This window comes from Prinia subflava, chromosome 2 (assembly GCF_021018805.1).
Source record: "Prinia subflava isolate CZ2003 ecotype Zambia chromosome 2, Cam_Psub_1.2, whole genome shotgun sequence".
Taxonomy (NCBI): Eukaryota; Metazoa; Chordata; class Aves; order Passeriformes; family Cisticolidae; genus Prinia; species Prinia subflava.
This window is the reverse complement of record NC_086248.1, coordinates 76,888,407-76,908,596: the sequence shown is the minus strand read 5'-3', so window position 1 is coordinate 76,908,596 and position 20,190 is coordinate 76,888,407. Positions and strand designations below refer to the sequence as shown.

Here is a 20,190-nt window from a genome sequence, read left to right as displayed (position 1 = left end):
AAGTTGCTAAGAGAAGGCTCTTCCAGCCACAACTTCTAATGACAAGTTTCCAACAAGGAAGTTTACATGGAGTTATATTATGAATAGAACAACCTTAAGAAAAGCTCTCATATACGGAGAAGATGAAGACAGCACCTTTAGATGGCAATTTACTTAAATCATGTGTATTTAATTCTAAATAATAAAATAAGAATCTGTTCAGCAGTCCTGGAGTGGTGCTGTAGGAGTGGCTTCTCCTGTTGGAAATGCCTCCACAATGAATCTTTTGACATGGAGCTTTTTTCTGCCTCTGTTTCTGAACTGGAAGAATGCTCTAGACAACTTAGGCTGAGAAGGGATATATTTATTTGCCATGCTGCCTGTTGGAGCAGCTGTGTCCTAGATAGACTTCAGAAAACTGAACATGTTCTTCAATGTTGACGATTGAAGAGAGATTTTTTTTTTCATATCTTTGAAAAGCAATACCAGATGTTAAGCAGTGAATTACCCAGTATATGTGACACCTAATAGGTATCACAGGAGAAAGAATTTTAAATGGGGGACTTAGGGTTTTATGGTACTCATTACATGGGAGGAATTGGAGAACCCAACTGCTTGTGGCGCTCTACTGTAAATGATTCAAAGTATTAGTGGTATAAAAGCAGAATTACTCAGTTTAGCATTAAAAACTTTGCCCAGACTCTTGGGTGACCCTGAATATCTATTTAATAAAATAATTAAAATGTTTTAAACTAAAACTTTTCCACAAAACATTATAGTGATAATAAGCATCTAGTCTAGATCAGATGTGTTTCTGCAGTTTTCAGGCAATATTAGCAATATTTTTTGTTCATATTTCATGATCTGCTATATCTGAGATCCACTGCGCCCAGGGAGCTGACCAGCTAAAAAGGCCCTTTGCAAAAAAAGGTAGTCCTGATGGACAATGAACAAACAAAATGCCTGTGGCAAAGATCAGATTGTGGACAATCCTTTGAGATACAGCCCAACCAGACACGGCCCTAGGCAACTGTAGTTTGTTTGGGGCTAAATTTGCTTTCTTCTGAGCTCCTGCAGGAAGTCTTTGCAGAAGAATGAATCCGGATCCCTGAGAGAGACACTTTGAATATTGCCATTTGCACTGGAGTTATTATTTGGGACAGGCTGCTTGTTTGTCTGTTTATTTTCAAGACATCACTGGAAACAGGAACACTCAACAACTTAAATATGAGTCACAGTGTGGTTTCAATATTACACAATGGATTTCATTGCACAACAGAGAATGTCAGGATTGTAAATTAAGGTATGAGAGTCTCTGGTAGCTGTCCTGAGTTGGAAATCTGAGAGACTGACATCTGTGGATTCTACAGCTCACCCGGGCATTGCATAGGGATCCAACTGGACAGTACCTCAGATACAGCAAAAGATCAAAGAACAAAATGTATTTAAAGTGCAATAGTTAGAATTAAAATGCCAGAGTTTTATGGGAAGCTACTTGTTGTCAGGCACTTTCCTAAGTGTTCAGAAAGAAGCAAAAACCTACCACTGGAAACCCTTCTCTAATAAATTCTATCTACTGCACATTGCCTACATTGCCTACATTTTCTGAAGATCTTTGCCCCAAGTTAAGCAGATCTATATTAATACACACAGTTAGTAACCTTTGTGTGCTGTGTGACAAATTCTGTCAAGGTTTAGAAACCCTTAGGACTTGACATTCATCAAAATATATTGCTGAGGACTCAAATATTTCTCTCAAACAGTTTTCCTAACAGATGAAAGCAGAACTTACAGAACTTACAGAGTCACACAAAAGCAGCAAAAGGATTTAAGTAATTAATAGTTCTGGCAACACAGAATTAATATGAACATTATCACTTTACCTTTCTCAGCACAAGGCCCTAACTATTAATGATGCCATACTTATTGATCCATGAGAATTTAATTTATAAAATAGCATTTTCTGAGGTGATATAAAAAACTAGCTCTTTTTCCTGAGCCTTCGATATCTCAGCTCAAATGTCAAGATTTTATTAAACCCTCTGCCTGCAGAGGTAAAAATGAAATATTTCTCTGCTATTTAAAAGGCCTTTTCAGTGATAAACACATTTTTTTTTCCCATTCCACTTCTAAGAACTATTTTAATCAGAATAAAAAGAGACGAGGATTAAAAAAAATCATATTTTTCAAATGTATAGCATAATACTTCAAAATCTGAGACTATTTCTCTGAATTACTTGATTAATATACCTTACCCCTAACTTGGAGATTTACAAGCTTCCTTACATTCCTTTACTATCTCTCTGTTATAATAATGCAGTGATTAAAATATGTACCTTAGAAAAGCCTTAAGTTGTACATTTAAGATGTGCACAAAAAATAAACAATCTTCACTTGAGGAGATTAAAATAACTCAAAAGGCTGAATACAGTGATGGTTGGTCAAAACCTATACTGCAGAAAATACTTCCTTTAGAAAGGATGTATAAAATACCAGCTGCAGTCCACAGAGATTTCTAATATACCGACAGATCTCTCCTAGTACATATTTAGACAAACGATCAGAGAATGGCTTTGTGGTCAAATAACATTTAATTACACTCTGAGAGGATCATGCTATTTCTCACATTCTGCACTCTACACTGAAGACACAGAGCAAATGCACTTGCCAGGAAAACCATGGTGGCAGTCAGAAACTTTCCCCCTGTGTATTTGGTCCCATGTAGTGCTTTTACTTGAAAACCTCCATTAAAGAAATGAGATCAAGGCTGTGTCATGACAATGACAAAGGAGTGCAAATTATTTTGGATTCCTGGTTTGCAAGAACTGAATTTAATTGCTGCAGTTAGGAATAAAAAAATATTCCTAGAATCTTTCATATGTTACAATACAACAAGCTAGAGATGTGACTGCAGATGAAACTAAAAGACATCAATCAAGACTAGACACTTGACTTGACACGCTGCAGTTACTTTACAGGCCTAAGATACAAGGCAGGGGTTTCTCACACTATGCAAGTTGTCTTATTTCAGCAAAGAGAGACTGCAAAATGCTTTTGTCAGCAATAAGCTGACTTCTTTTGAAGTAAAATCAGTGTTATACTGAAGACTTTTGTCCAAATTCACCAATATAAAACATCAAACTATTTCTTTACTGGTAACTTCATTCTCTATTAAGAAACCCTCAATCTTCTATACAAAACCTTAAAGCATTTATTATCTATAGTTTTTATTTGTGTAAGACAAATTCAGAGAGAATATCCTGCTTTCTCAACACTCTAATCCGCTTTTCATAGAAGAGTTAAAATTATCTTTGGAAATTGAGTTGGGTGAACAGGCAAACTAAATTAGCAGTAGCCATGCACAAACCTAGTAAGGTTTTCCAAAACAGCTCCTGAGCAAACAGTTGTCAATCTGCCACTGTTTCTGTTTTCTTGTACCAAAAAGTTTGAAGTGACTTCAACTAACTGTGAGATACTGACTGATTTATTTTAGTTTAATGTTTTTCCCAGCACTGTAAAACTTCTCATTTACCGGGAAGTACAAGGGGAAAAATTATACTAACAAAGGTGAGAATGACACTCTGGTACCTGAGAGCAGCTAAATGCAAAAGCAAAGAACCCAGCAGTGCCCCAGAGAAAGCAAATTATTTAACTGCGTGGCTGCCTACCTCATTACACAGAGAAATACAGTCCTGCAAGTTTTGCCTTCATCCTGTGCTGTGTGGAATAGCAAATCCCAGCATTTCATAGAACAGCTGTTACAGTGAATTTACAAAGTGCATACTCTTCATCTTCCTCTGTACCTTCCCTCTTTTTTTTCCCCGTGTTCAGGCATCAGCAAAACAGGCATGACTGAATCTGCCTCCTACCTTTTCCATTACTTATTTATGTATGTCTGCTCTGGGGCTATACAGGATGGTGAGAGATGTGGGAAACATTTTGCACATCACTGTTCCAAGACAGTACTAGTATAAATGGCACTGATACAGCAAAGTATCTTCCCACAGGCACTAATTAAAAAGCAGTAAGCTCACTCGAGAAGCATTTGCTTCCATTTTTTCCTTCACTACTCAATGCGCTGAAGTTTTTCTCCTTTCCTCCCTGATTAGAGCTATGCACTAAAACCTGAGACAAATGAAAGCAGGAGATTTTTTTTTTTAAAAACCCATAACCCAAATCTCCCTTGCTACGTTCCAGTGCATGCTTTTGTATAATGCATTACATTTAAAATTTTCTGACTAGAGAGTCTTATTTTTAGAAATCTGGCTTTGACAGAGCTGCTTATTAACAAAAGCCTGGATTCTGAAAACAGGCTTCTGGCTTGGCTACCGGTTTGTTATGAAATATCAATATTTGCATATTTTCTGCAAAATGTTAACTTCTTTAATAGTTACCATATATCTGTCACTGTTAAAGACAAGTATTACAACATGTGTATAAATTGTATATTCTTGTGTGAACATATAAAGTTAGCCAGGTTATATTCTGACACCAGAGCAAAAGCAAAATCTGTGCAAGTAAATGAAGATGGTTCACTTTGCCTGTAAATAAAATGCAGATAGCTGAGTGAGCAAAAATTGGGAACAAACAAATGAGACCTCAGAAGTCAGCAGTGGGGAAAGAAGGGAATGGGAGAAGGAAAGGAGAAGTGAAGGCATTTCACTTTTATTTAGGCCTATCAACAGCTATCCCTTTACTTCCCGCCATTCCAAATTCTCTGCTGTCTCTTCCCTTATACACCTGGTCGCTATATAAAGACATCATATAAAGAAACTTCAGTAAAATTTTTCGGTACATAATAGGGAGCAAACCAGTTTTTAAAACGGGAATCAAGACTCAATCCTTGCTTTTCTGCTGAAGGAGACAGGTGAAGAGTCTAAGCCGAAGGACTGAGTCATAACCTGTAACTCTGCCTCCTATAAGTCTGTAAGTCTCCTTGGTCTTCATCCCTCTGAGATAATGTAACTGAATTCAATAAAGTGCATTTAATTAGTTGATTAACTTCTAATTGAGACTTTAAGCAGGAAAGGACTGCCTGTTCATCCTGTGTAACGGGATGTTGAAGTTCCTACTCTGTTTCTTATAAAAAATAGGCTTTATTTCTACAACAGAACTGTAGAGGTCAGAACTACAGGGATATGTTAGGTACTGGTAGAAGTCTGGACAGGGCAAATGGGAGTTCATCAGCGCCTACAAACACACCAGAGAAGTGGAGTTAGCTGGCAAGTACTGAGTTCCTGATCTTCTGTCTATGGGGTCCAAGTCAGTAAGTTTAAAGCTTACTTCAGGTTATTTGCAGGTCTACAGTCAACCTGCTACAGTCTGCAATGAAGAAGTGTATGGAGAGTGGCTAAGATTTCTCTCCCTCGTCCCACAATGCATTTCAATATTTGAATTTATGTCTTTCCCTCCGCATGAGTACTTCTTATATTCACATCCATTTTTCTTTAGAAAAAAAAATACCGTGCAAACAAAAGACTACGTAAAATGCCTATAAAGAAATACCCCTTTATCTCACTAAGAAAGAAAAAGACTCTCCTTGGAAAAATACATATATTCTCCCCTTAAGTCCCTAAATCATGAACACGGGAAACAGAAGCTCCTGGTGGGTTAAAGATCAGAAGTGGTAATACAGAAAGAACAGGAGTAACATTGGCATTATGGTATCTTATCTGTTGAAGGAAACCACATGTTCTGAAAGTGATATGCTTGGGCCTGGGACGGGGAGAGGAAATGAAAACAATTACACTGCCATTGACAGATGAACTTCACATTGGGATTTACAGCACCTTAAGGAAGTGTTTAACAGCTGACCCTTCAGCACCAAGGGCAGTGTGTCACAGGGCTTAGGAAGGTCCACTGGTAACCACCAACATGGCATGAAGTTCTGCTCTGCTCTACAATTCATGAGGCCCATCTCACTGGCAAACAACAGGCTAGAAAACTAAAATGAATCCCCAAATTCAAGTGCAGACAGGTGGTGACAGAAATCTAAATCTAGGAAACTCAATTACCATTTTTGTAAATCTCTTGGCATAATTAATGACAGATTTACTTTTCTCAGACGAGGAATTTTCAATTCCATGCTTGCTACTGGCACCTGAACTGAAAACACCTGTGTATTAAACAGGTCAATTTAACAAACAGGATATTCTCTTTAACCAGTCCACATATGATTTTATCTTACAGCAGCCCCAGAAGCAGCAGTCTGTAGGTTGTGTCTGTGATATGGTGCTGAGTAACTGCTGCAGCAAATACTATTATTTTCTAAACACTATTACAAAGATAGAAAATCATGATGGAAAGTTTCTACCACAACACAAAAGCAGAAAAGATTTACTTCAGCCATAAAAATTTCCAAAGGTGATGAAAAGGAGTGTAAAACTTTTGAAGATTAATTTTTCACAGAGACTTAATTTTCCTTTCATTTTTATGGGTGAGGGTTAAGTACAACTTCACTCAAGTCAGGTACTGTAGGTCTAAAAGTTTTACTTCAGTGTAAAACAGTTATAAGTGAGAGAATAAACCACCTGCTTTTTACGAACTTTCAAAGTCCATAGATAACTGTGCTTGGTTACTACACACTAGAACAAATGTATTACTCAAATATTTTTACAGGATAAGTTAATTAACCATGAAGAAATACAGTATATTAATGAATACATAAAAAGACCCTGTCTACAATAACACTGTGATTTTCAAACCATGAGTAGGCATAATACAATGTTAAAAAAAAAGAGAACTCTATTCTTGTTTTTTATACAACAACTCTGGTAAAAATTGTGAGTGTCTGCATATCAGTGTCAGCCTGGCATAGCACACGGAGACTGGTGCCTGAGGAGAGTCTCAGCCAGTGGGACTTCCTGCAAAGTTACACTGCATGGATCTTGTTATTTACTTGATTTTACACTGTACTGAAACCAGACTGGAATTGTAAAATAACATAGTTGAAGCCAAGTCAAGTGGTGTTTAAAATTCAATTTATTTGTCCAAAAGAGACCAATGATTCTCTCCACTTATTCCCAAACTGAAATTTTATTCTGATGTAGACATGCTGCTGGTGGTGACAAATAGAGGAGCCTCTTCCCTCATGACTCCCATTTGAAAAGTAGTTTACACACAAAACTATGCTACTCCTGTCCTCCCTCAAAAAGTCCTTATCTGTGTCTGCATTATCCTTCCTCTCTTGAGTCTTGTTTGCAAAATGAGAGCAGGAGGACAGCCAAGGAGTTGCTACACTCATGTTCTTCTTCATTTCAAATGGAGAACCATTCCCAGTAAATCCATCAAAATTTTAGCTGTATAGTTGAGGTCATAAGGTTGTGATGGACCACAAAATAACTTCTTTTTTCACCTATGGTCTCCCAGTTTTTGTATAAATATGAGATACCTTGTTAATAGGTGTGTTGCATTGTGCTGAGTTTTAGCTCTGTATGAAGTAGTTAGAAAAAGCCTTATCATTTCATCTTAAATGTAAATGCATTCTTAGAGATTTTACCTCATATATTTCAAGAACAAAGATATTAACTGAGTCAAATATCAAGAAACAGATATTGATTCCACAACATATCAGACAATAAAACTTATTAAATATTGCATAGCAGCAAGAATTAATAAAATCCTTTCCTTTTTCCAATTTATTCTACTATATATTTTTCAGGAGGCTAACTAGATTTTTTTTACATCATCCCACTAGATTTTGCAACCATATGGTCAAATAGAGAACACAGTGATTAAGTGTTGAGACTTCCAGCCTCAACAATCTGCATTTGAAAAGGAGCAGATCCATATGTTTTTCTTCTCTAACCCTTTTTTCTGTGTGTGTGTCCTGTACCAGTTGCTACAAAACTTGTCCATTTTTTGCCTAAGACACAGGATTTGCAGAAGCACTTTGTGCTCTGAGACATTTTAAATTCCTGACAACACAGGAAGCTTAGTTTGCTCATTAAAAAGAGCCTTTCCCAGAAGTTAATCTACCGCCTTAGGTTTTACCAGCAGCTTTTGGATTTATGTATAATTAGAGACATTTATGTATAATTAAAGCACATACAGACAGGTATGTCTAATGCAAATTGTTTTCTAAGTGGGATGCATCTATTTACTGTAAACTAGTGCCAGGATTGTTGCAGCCTAACTCCTTACAGGTCTACTTTCTGAAATTGCTAGCAACACACTGCTGAGACTCATTAAAAGTAACTATTTAATGGCACAAAGGGTTTTGATCTTGTCTTTAGCATTAACCTCAATGTCACTTAAAATACTGGCATAGACTAGATTCTGGACCAGCTGTTTTCAGATGAAATCTTCTTTCTTCAGCTGAAAGAATAATAAATACAGGATCGACCAAAGCATTTAGTTATCTTATACATACTCCACACATACTTTGCAAAGAAAATCCTCACTGCAAGACAAAAGTCCAGATGAGAGGTGAGCCTGCTCACGGAACAGGCTCTAATAAATGAAGAGCATCACTCCTAATATGCTTGATCATATTCAGTTTTGGTCAGTACTTGATTACATAGAGATGAATCTTTAAAGAGGAGGGAGACTAGAGTATTCAATTACATTTATTCTCACTTGTGTATTGTTTATGGGTCTCACATAACCCTATTACTGTAAAGGGAGTAAAATCAAGCACTGATTTGGCTCACTAGCCACAGTAGCCCTTCTTTTTTAAGAGAAGCCCCCAATTCAATTTCTCACTGGAATGGACTTTTCACAAGTAAGGATAATCCTTCATTTAGTGTGTATACACTTGGCTGCCTCGCAGCATTTCTGCCTGTCATATCAAGTTTTAAAATTTTATTGAAAATTGCCAGAATTCATTTATGCATTAGTTGGTTTTATTGTAGTTATGGACGAGCTGGTATCCAACAAATTTTGCATGAGGAAGTAATAGTTACGATTTTATCAGAATATAGCAGGTCCCATACCAAATTTTGCTTAATTTTCTTGTGACATGTTGCTGTCCATGCATGTCTAACATATGCAGCCAGCACAAAATGAGTTCTGTACTGGCAAAAAGTAAACTATTTTCACTCTCCCACCTTCTTTCTCCCTTTAGCACCTAAGACAGACAAAAACCACTCAGGCCTCCTAATTTATTTTACCAGAGAATACAAGGCAAAATGGATTGTATCTAACCATGTCACCTCTCTGAGGTACACAGGAACACCTTGTTCACCACACAAAGTTAAAGTTCAAATAAGAAAGCCACCAAGAGCCAATTCTCTTCAATAGAATATATAAATTGAAATATGCCAGAAAGGAGTAAAAGCAGAAAGGAAACATAAGAGTCAAACTGAAGAAGTACCTACTACAGAGTACTATAATTTTAAATAAAATGACAAAATTTGTAGAGTTTCAAGAACCTTAATCTAGCAATTTCATTCGAGTTGAAATAAATAAAGCCTATGAATTCCATTTTGCTCTTTAAATTACTGTTTTGCCAAAATCAGCAATCTTAGCCCCCATCACTGGGCCTAAATTTCAGGAAACAGCTTAAACCAGCAAAAAGAAACAGCACTGAGACAGAAGAGGACAGCGAACCAAAGAGGGAACCTGCTGGCTCTTGTTTCTGATTGCAGTTCAGCCTAGAGTGTGAACTGTCCCACCCTGCATTCCTCTTAATTGGGTTGGCCACAGGGATAAGAGGAAATCAGGTCTAACATATGATGATATCAACTGCATAATTATAAATAAACATTAAAGAATTATTGTAATGAGGCCAAGAACTGTAGGGAAATTAAGAGAAAAATGGAAAAAAAGTCTTGGGCACTGTTCCAAGCCAAAGAGTGAGGCAACATGAGTTTATTTTTAAAATCCATCTTTAATAAATAAATCTGTACATCACCATCAAGAACTGATGGTGTTTTATGACATGGTCTTATCCCAAAAAACCCTACAATGAGTAACACCACATAATAAACACATTACCTAAAATGCAAGCAAAAAAAGTGAAAGAGAACATAAACAAAACTATTGCATGGTGAAAGCACCCTTGCTTCCATAAACTGCTATTGTGGCTTTTGTTTGTTTTTCCTTTTAAGAATATTTAAAGAATTTTAGTACTGTACAAAACCACAGGGTGTCCTTTCAACTAGTCCAGAATAAAAACAACCCTCAATTTGTCACCTTACAACTTACCAAACTGATTTATATCCTATAAGACAGGAGATGCATATAGAAACTGTTTATTCTGATGACACCTGACTGCAGTGTTTTAAATCCATTTTGCTTCTTGCCAAAAGCACTGTCACACTTCCTTCAGGCAGAGACTCAGTCTGGTGACTTGACCTCAACAGAAAGTCCATGAGGCTCAAGACTCATGCAAGTAAAGAAAGCCTCAAGAAAGCCTTTCAGTGCAGTGATTTTTTTTTTTTTTTTTTTTTTTTTTTTTTTTAATGTATGAAATTATTTCTAACCACATATAGAAGCTTGCAAGTTTTGGACGCGAACTAAAGCACATATAACTACAGATTAAGAAGAGATTGCATATTAAAACAAAATTATTCTCTCAATCATAATCACCACCTAAAACACCAGGAAAACTTTGGGTTAAACACATTCCTGCCTATTTGTCAAGTTTGTTAGTTCAAAAAAACCACAACAATTAGACCTGACCGAAATGGAAAACCTAACTTCAGTGGAAGTAATTTTCTCCATCTGAAACTAAATTTTTCAAATCAAGGAGGTCAAAATATGCGCAGATAGTGTGACCATCCAGAAAGCACATGTAGCTCAGATGAGGACAGTGCAAATAGGACATCCTCTTAGACACACAGGACGGAGGGTATGAGAAGACAGGCAATCTGCAAGGTGAGCAAGAACAAACACACTTTAAGGAAATACTTTTTTCTATGTTTTGAGAATAGGCCTTACCATCTATTTTGATAACAGAAAAATTTAACACCATCTTTGGTCATTTTTTTCAAAGATACAAACATTACTCTGCAACACTCCTGAGTCAGGATGAGGCAGTAGTGTTTTCATCTGGCAAGATATGTGCAGAGCTAAGCAGAAGAAAGCCAGCAAAAACCTCTCTTGGTGCTCTTTACAGGAACCTGAGGCATCAGCTAAAATGCAGTGCCTCACTCTGAAAAAGGTAACTGCTGCCAACTGAATTGACTTTTTTGACTGCACTTACAGAAATAAGGACACATAGAACACACATATTTTAATTATTAAATCCTGAATTATTTTTTTTTTAAGCAATAAAATCTAAAACTTGGAGACGTGGAGATCGATTTGAAACAACTGCAAAGTGCTTCTACCATCAGATCACAAACAGCTGATGTGCACATGCAGATCAAATCTAAGTAAAGAAACGAGGGATACTCTCTTTACTCATCTTTTATGACAGTGTGCAAACAAAGCCTAGAAAATTTTCAGGGTTCAATGTTACATGTATATTTGTATAGTTATTTTAAAAAAAGGAACTGGACTCATAAGCTAATCAACTTCTTACCACAGAAGAATTTACAACATATCAACACTACTCTGACAAACATAACCCCTTCCACATTCAAGATGTACCACCAAACTCTTTTTTCTGCATGATGTAGCAAGCTTTAAACAGATGCAATTACTACGGGGGACCAAGGATGTTTGTTTTATCCAGTTGCTTGCAGCAGAAAAACTTAAATAAGTACTAAGAATTTATTTTGGATTGTTAACTGGTCATCACCCCCAAGGAGAAGGGGAAAACTTTCATTAGAACACCACATACCTCTGCCAAGAAAGTTAAATCAATATAACTACCCTGGCTGTGGCTCCATCATGTTAATAGAAGTTTTATAGTCATGAAACTCAGAGGAAAGGTTTAATGAATTTGACCTTAATACCTTTAGATCATAAACCTATCCAAACAAATCTAATCAATGTAACTTAAAATTAGCTGATTTTTTTTTAGTTAGAGATGTCTGAGTTTTACTTACATAATGTTTAAGTACCCCAAACTTTTGTTATTGAGTAATTCAGTCCAAACCTAGGAAAAACAGCATAAGCTGGGACATTCCGAATGTAAAGATCTGGAATGATTTCTTCCACAGTGACTTAGAAAAAATACTGGTTATAGTTCTCTTAGAGGTAAAAAGTCCCTTCAGCATGTTTTAAATTAACTATTAAAAATTATAAAATTATTATTATGATTATTATTGTTATTAAGAAAATACACCAGCTTCTTAATGGAGATGAAGGTATACTTGCAAAAAAATAGTTTGACATTTGCTACTTCTGGTACTACAGTACCTTAAGAAAATATGCTTCTTTTTCCTACTGGGCCAGCTGGTGCCTTAGATACTCCAGCATTGTAAAAACTAGGATGAAAATTAATGACCCTTTAGATTTAATATTCATCATTATCAAAAATGTTGAAATAATGTAGTGTGAGCATGATCTCTCTGCACCCACAGCTATCCAAGGAATAATACTGGGCAGACAGAAATTTGGCTGTACTTAAATAAAGAAAACAAATTAGGAGAGTTATCCACAGGCACATCTGAATCTCAGTGGCAGCTTCCATATTAAAAAAAAAATCCCCACTATGAAATGCCACAATTTGTTTGTATTGTAGTGCATTCCAGTAACACATCCACAGTGCATTTTGGTCTTATTGAGTAGAAAAGGGGATCCAGGAGGGATCAAGGATTTACCAACATATGCAACTGTGGCTCTAATATCAAGAATGCTGATGAGTATTCATTCTATCTCCTTTCAACATAAAAGGCTAAAAAACATTAGAAAGAGGGCACTTTGTGAGAGGAGGAGTTACTATATGGAGAGAGGGACATCTTTGCATGTCATTAAGACAATGACAACAGTGCTGCCAAAAAATAATATGTAACTTTTCACTTCCCTGGAGAACAAACCACGTTTGTGGGTGCAATACACAAGCAGAGGGAAAGAGCACTCCCTCTCGTTACATTTCTGCCCCAAGACAAGGGGCCCCCAACTGCCCCTCAAACTAAAGCTGAATAAGACTTACTTATCACACCTGTTTGTACTCCCTTTCTTTTTTCCCCAAAAGGTATACAAAAAGACAACAACATTAATAGAAATAGTACAAGACCCATAGGAGTGAAAGAGTTTAAAATCTGCATCTGAGCTACATTTATACATTCAGAGAATGTGCAGTACTACATGAAAGAAATCAAGTACAACTAATATTTTTGACAACAAGTGTTACTTGAAGCATATTTGATATTTTTTACTAGTCCCAGGCCTTCCATGATATACTGAAACAGACATGAGTGGTGTTCTCACATCCTTGTATAAATATCTGAAGGGAGAATACAAAGAGCACAGAGCCAGTCTCTTTTCAGAGGTGACTAGAGACAGGACCAGAGGCAATGGGCACAAACTGAAACACAGGAGGTGCTGCCTGAGCATAAGGAGCGACTGTTGTACTGTGAGGGTCACTGAGGGCTGGCACAGGTTGAACAGAGCCCATAGAGTCTCTGTCTTTGGAGATGCTCAAAAGGACATGGTCCTGGCAGCTGGCTCCAAGTGGCCCTGCTTGAGCGGGGAGGGTTGGAGCAGATAACCTTCAGAGCTCCCTTCCAGCCTCAGCCATTCTGTGCCTGTGCTTCTTGGTATCACAGCAACTGCAAGGACAAGATACACTGAACACCATCTGCATTACTAGGCATAAATCTATCCTCTCTGGCAAAAGGGTTTATTAGGCATTTGATTCAGAAACTCATGTAAAAGTCTTATCCGAAAGTAAATTTGGTAACTGTTTTCCTTTTCATTTATGACTGTTGTCACCCAGGCTGGAGAAACTCACTCTAGGCTTCACATTAAAAGGCAGTTTTATTTCACAGCATGACTTGAAGCAGTACATAATACTGAAGTCATTTTCCCTCTTTCCAATGGTATTTTTTTCTAGCTTTTAAGATGCTTTATAACTTGTAACCTCACTGAAAACACACACTGCAATAAATAGCATAAATCATGCATAGATATCTCAGAGCTTCTAATAGAATTGAGTTAAAATATACTTTCTTATCCTATTAAAATAAAAGAACTTACATTATTTTTTCAACATAGAGGCAAAACTGTTTCCTTAGCCAAATTAATTTTGCATGAAAGAACTGCTGTTCCTGTCTTTTGAAACGGATGAGATTTTTTTCATAAATCAACTACGTGTTTGCATTTACTGTATATTACAATTTATGTCCAATGTAATGAAATTTTTCTTAGAGGATATTTAAAAATAAATGTAAGAGGTAGCCTGAATAAAAGCCTGAATAAAAGCATGTCAAGTCTTCTGAATCCTCCCAACTGTTCTCTTCAGATGGGAGCTGAGCATTTTGGAAGCCGTCCCTAATGGCATCATGACCATGTGAGACAGGTGCAAGGGTGAGACTGTCTTTGAACAGGTTCAGAATGAGGAGAGATTTAGAGCCAAAGAGAGAAGTGGAAAAGAAAGAATAAAAATTGTTGTAAAATAATAATTTGCAGCTATGCAGCTTTGAGCTTTCTTGTTTCTGTAAGTGCCACGGTATCTTAAGCAGGCCCCAGGAATACCAGTTGGAGCAACCTCCCCAGGGTGCATATGGATTTGGAAAAATCTAACATATCATCAAAGAAAACAGACTTTTAAAGACAGAATGCAGGCATTATCCTGCTTGGTTCTTTTTTTTTTTTTTTTAAGTTACTGAAAGCAATGAATACACTTGATGAGCAATGGCAGAATCAGTAATTCCAAATCAGAGTCAGCTCAGCATTAAATGTATTTAATGCTGATGCTGTGCACCAAGTCACTGCAAGCAATGTGAGAACAATAAGGAAGAGTGGACGACACGAACTCCTTGTGTGAATGGCAGTCTCAGCAGCTCACATTCAACATCCCTGCTACCATCTGATCACTTCATAGGAGAAATGAATGCACAAAAGAGTAGCTCCCTGTGCAGCAGGTAGAGAGAAGATCAAATTATGCCTGATTTCCCTCTGGAATCCTGGCACAGCTGGGCTTGGCCTACACAACAGAATTATGCATCTGTATTTAAGATGTTCCCTCTCTCAAAAAACACTGGTATATTAGGAAAAAAACATTAGGCTTACAATTAAGAGTGCTGACAATAAAACTAATGAAGAAGGATTTTCTGATTCTGTGGAAACTCTGGGAAAAATTGTTCCAAGAGCTTTTTTTTCTCTGGCCTAGTCTTCTCAAGGCAGCATTAACACCAGTGCCCAGTGGTGGCAATTTAGTTGTCAGAATTGAGGCATTTTCCATTATTTATGTAGAAAGAAGCACATATACTGAATACATGTAATTTCCTGTAAATGCTACTTCTGTCAGCCAAATGCAGGGAAATTAAGCTATTTTTGTGCTAACACATTCATTAGCAGGAACCCAACAATAAATGGTTTTTTCACATTTGCTAGTTTGACCAAGGAGTCACACGTTACAGTGGTAACTTTCTGATGCACAGTATTCAATAGAAGCATTTTAACACATAGTGTTTGTCGTGTGTAAGCTATAATATATATCAAAAACATTTGTATCCTCCCAGAACACATGTAATCTTGGAGAGACAAATACCCACGTTACCCATTCTCAAGAATTCAATCACACTTTTATTATCTTCCCAGCCTGTAAATGGGATCACACTTTTTCACATACACTTCAGTGGCTGTTTATTTTGCAGTTTAGCTTTAAAGGACAAATTGATTTTTTGTAATCTGTTTGCCATATTACCCCAGTAGAATAACCATCAGAGGGGAGAGGCTGACTCAGCAGCAGTAAGGACTACATAATTTCAGAGGTGCTACTTGTCCCTTTTTCTTTCAGTCAGCTTTGCTCTGATGTAGTGAGCAGTACTCTTTCCTTTCTCTGGCACTGAGGGAGGACACCAGTAATTAATTCCAGGAGAAAAATGTGACCTCAAATGAGCAGTGGTGAGAGGTTATGCATGGTGAAATGGAGTTTTACAGTGATATATTAAAAAAACAGCAATCAAAAGTAAACTGCCTTTTTATTTTATATTATTGTAAAACCTCTGTTAAGTTTATATTAATCAAAAAGAAAACACCATATTAAAATAGCTTAAATTGAGCTAGGAAGTAAGAACTCTAAGCAAATTACTGTGTTACAGCTCTTTCTCTTCCTAGGAAATACAAAAGTATCAATTCCAAACATTGTACTATCATCTATTAGGAAGACTACTTACACCATTTATGACCTGTTATTTATCAGTCACTGAAAGGCCCTCAGAAAACTCTTGTGCAAAACTGTGACGTACCACATGGCCTATGCTGACAAACCACCCAAATCACAAGTCTTTCATGGTTCCAGAGAAACAAAATTCAGCAAAACATCCATTTCTTTGTTAGGTTTAAGATGAAAAGAAATAGATACAAGCAACATCCTTTTTTGGATTTGATAAACAATGGAAGAGAATTTCTGTAGCAGAGCCAGTTTAACAAAACCTGTGAAGTCAGGAGACTCCTCTGGAGCACAGAGGGCAGGGACAGCAATGGGACAGTACGCACCAGGTATGCTCTAAGTGACAGAAACTAAATCTCACCTCAGCTGCAGGGAGTTAGACCTGAATATAACTCCCCATGTCTGAAAAGATCTGACAGAATGATGTGAACACGTGCAAAGTATAGAGGAGTTATGGCAAACTCCTTTGGTGCTTGTGCTGGATGGTATACTGAGAACTCAGCACTGACTAGCAAGGACACAAGAAGAAGAGGAATGACCGAGCAGTGATGAGTGCCCTCACCAGAAATGACCTCACCAGAGCACCTGTGCCTGAACAGGGGCCCAAAGTCTATTTGTCACACTTCAATCCAGACTCCTACTCTGGCTGAATTCTGACAGACACCAAATCAAATGTTCCTGTCTTTTTTTACCAGGAGTACGCACAGAGTCAGATACATACAGATACAGGAAAAGTGTGGGTTTCTGTACAGCCTGGTGGTGAGTATCAGTTCTCAGAAGCTGGCCTTCCATTCACAGATACACATTTTCCTTTTCACTAGAGAACTAACACTGAATGTTAATCTCTAAAAGAAGAACTGCAAATGTGACTGCTATAATCAGATCTTTGTTTGTTTGTTTTGAATTTTCTGTTACTACTTTTTTTTTTTTTTTTTCCCTAGAAAAAGGAATACCCTAATTATCCTAATCATGGCCACTAACATTTTAAAGCTATATGAAAAAACTTACTGGTAGGCGTACAGGTGGCCTACACAAGACTCCCACACACCAATCTTTACAGATATCTTTTGTGCTTGATTAATTAGAGAAACTAGGGAGATGTGATATTTTTACAGTAACGTTCTCTTATAATTAAATTAACCTGCATACATCTGCCATAAAGCATGAAATTTCACAGGTCATGAAATTTTTGTAAAGTGCCAGGTAAGTGCCAACTGTAAGATGACAAATTTAATATTTGGATGGATATCCTCGGTAAAAATAAAAGAAGTGGGCTCTTTAATTTCATAGAAATATTGTATCATAAATCTAATCTGAGCATCATATATTAAAATAATGCTATGCAAATAGGCATGGCTGCTAAATATGGTTTTAGAATAAGACTACTTAAATGAATAAGTAATATTTTAAATGTCAGTCAGCACACCATGAAAAAAGAAAGCTCAATTTAATTAGGCTGGTCATTTGTAGCTTAGGTAGTCGAAGGATTAGCATGTAGAGTAAGTGAAGGCTGCACAAAGCTTTGTGCAGGTTTTACACAGGTATTCGCTTTCATCTCAATAAAAGATTCAGTGTAACAAATGTTGGCTTACAGAGTGCTTTGGTGCTTATGGCACAGAAGAGCTTCTCAAGAAACTTGCTGTGTTGCCATGTAAAGGTCAGGCACAGTTTACCAAGACTGAGGGGGGGAGAGATTTAAAAAAAAAAAAAAAAAAAAGAGTGGCTTTGCTGACAGATCTGTAGTACAGTGGTACAGACAAGTTTTTTTAATAGTTTGTTCACATCAACTTTATTTTAACTAATTTCTCTACTAAAGGGGAATAACTGTAGCATTAGTAGAGAGGATATCTATCAGCAATCAGTGGCACAACCCAATGGGATTGGAGGGGAAAGACAGAGGATTTGGGGTAATATACTAACTTGAACTTTTTTTAACCTTTTCAGCAGACTTTGCCTATTGTAGAATGCAATGCATTGAAGAAAACTGGACAAATACAACTCGATTGCTGTGAGAGCCACACTTCTGCCTGGCCCTAACACAGAGTGGTCTGTATACAGTAAGAAATATTTCTTAGTACATATTAGAAGCCACTCCAACCAGAACTATTTTCTATCTCCTGGGAAAATGGACCACAAAAGAATCTGGGGAAGGCACATGCAAAATCTGCACCTGCTCTTTATAACCACAGGACAGAGATAGATGCTGTGTGTTCATAAAACAAACTGACTGTTGCACAGCACATTCATGGCATTAAGAGCCACTGCACTTTGGGAGCCTACAGGACTGCCAGCCCAAACTGCAGGAACTCAGGCTCACTGCTCCTAACTACTGAGCTCTGTTCAATTCAAGAGGAAAAGAATGATAATAGATTTTCTTTGTTTTGGGGAGAAAATAACAAGAATCTCAAGTGCAAATTATTTTCACAGCCAAGCATTATTTGAAAGCTAGAACAGAATAAAATTATCATTTTAAACTCTCCAGAAGATATCTCCCTTTCCTCTTTTGTACTTTTATGCTGAAGTACCTTATCAAATCATCTGAAAGCTGGGATTTTTTGAATCAACCTTGAAAATTGGAACAGCTTCCACTACAAGTTTCCAGTTACTTTCTTTTCATATGTACTGTAAAATATGCTAATAGGAAGAAGAAGCAGCTGTAATCTGCTCATTCAATTGAATTTATCAGCCTGCATGTATTTATTGTGTCACTGAACCCGTATTTGCCAAAAGAATGTAGGCCCACATACATTCCAGGCAATCAGAAGTTATTTATAGGTATACTGTACTGAGACTTCTTATAAGAGCATTTCCACCACAGAGTTGTGAGGAATTCCTGGGAGACAATAGAGGGCTGATGTCTTCTGGGGTTTTTTTTGAGTCTCCAAACCAAAGGACAGTGTAGATACTGTAAAAACTGAAAAGTTTGGAAATGTATTTAGGTTTATTTAACACAAGGAATGCAATGATGCCAAATCAAACAGCACAGATGTGAAAGTCATCATTTCCAAAAGTGGACACGCTGAAGGAAGCCACTGAGTCTTGCAAAGAACTCATGTTCATGTGATGTCAATGGAATCCATAAGATTCAGACTCATCTAGTGATAAAAGCAATGCCTTTCAGCAGCACTGGCTTCATGTATACAATCTGAATAAAATATTGTCTGTGTTTTCATACACTGGAAATGTACATTAATACTGTCTTCTTTTCTGTCTTGTTTTATATGTGATTCAAGCCTATACTAATCACCAATATTTAAATAAAAATTTTGAGAGAAAAAGAACCCCCTTAGATGTGTTCATCTGGAACACCACAAAATGCAACACTTTGAAGCCTCTGAAATAAATCAGAGAAGGTTGATTTATTCAGGAATAGCACACAAAGTTTGAGGGGCATTGTGGTAGTGGCTTTTTGAATTAGATGTGTATAAGCATGGTTTATTCTTTTCAAGGAGAATATAGAACCTGGGGTTTTAATTGCTATTTTTTTTACATTGCGGTTACATGTAAAGACATTGAAGCTACATTGAGAACACAAAGCTGAAACTTTAAACCACAGCAAAAGACAAATTGAAAGACTTGAACATGGGCTGAATATCAAAGTTCCTTATAACTGAGCTATAGCATGGTATGGCTCAGTTTTATTCAAAACCTAAGCCTCTCACATAACAAACCTGGCTGACAAATGCTGATTTAGGAGAGAGGAAGAACTCTCATTCAACAGTAACACAACCAGTGAAATTTAGCAGCACTCAAAAAGAGGAAAAACTCTTCAAAATTTTACACTACTGCACATTCAACTCACTCCCCAACACTCTCACATTTTAGGGTGCAAACCAAGCTTGAGAGATCTCTTACTAGCTTGCTGTCCAAGAATAACTTTTCCTTCACTTTACATGCTGCAACTGGGCTGGAGAGATTAATATTCTCAAGTACACATCTGTTCAAAAACTTCTGGCCTCAGCCCATAATGGTCACAACCTAGATCTGAATTCAGGTCTTTAAGAGGCTTTAACCACGGCTCCAAGCTTTGAATAAACACC

General features: G+C 37.0%; 1 protein-coding gene across 2 annotated transcripts in view; it reads right to left on the bottom strand.

Annotated features, from left to right (window-relative positions):
• The window catches only part of PRKN (parkin RBR E3 ubiquitin protein ligase), a 685,495-nt gene that overhangs the window by 426,772 nt on the left and 238,533 nt on the right, over nt 1-20,190 (bottom strand). The gene's annotated exons all lie outside the window — the stretch shown is intronic.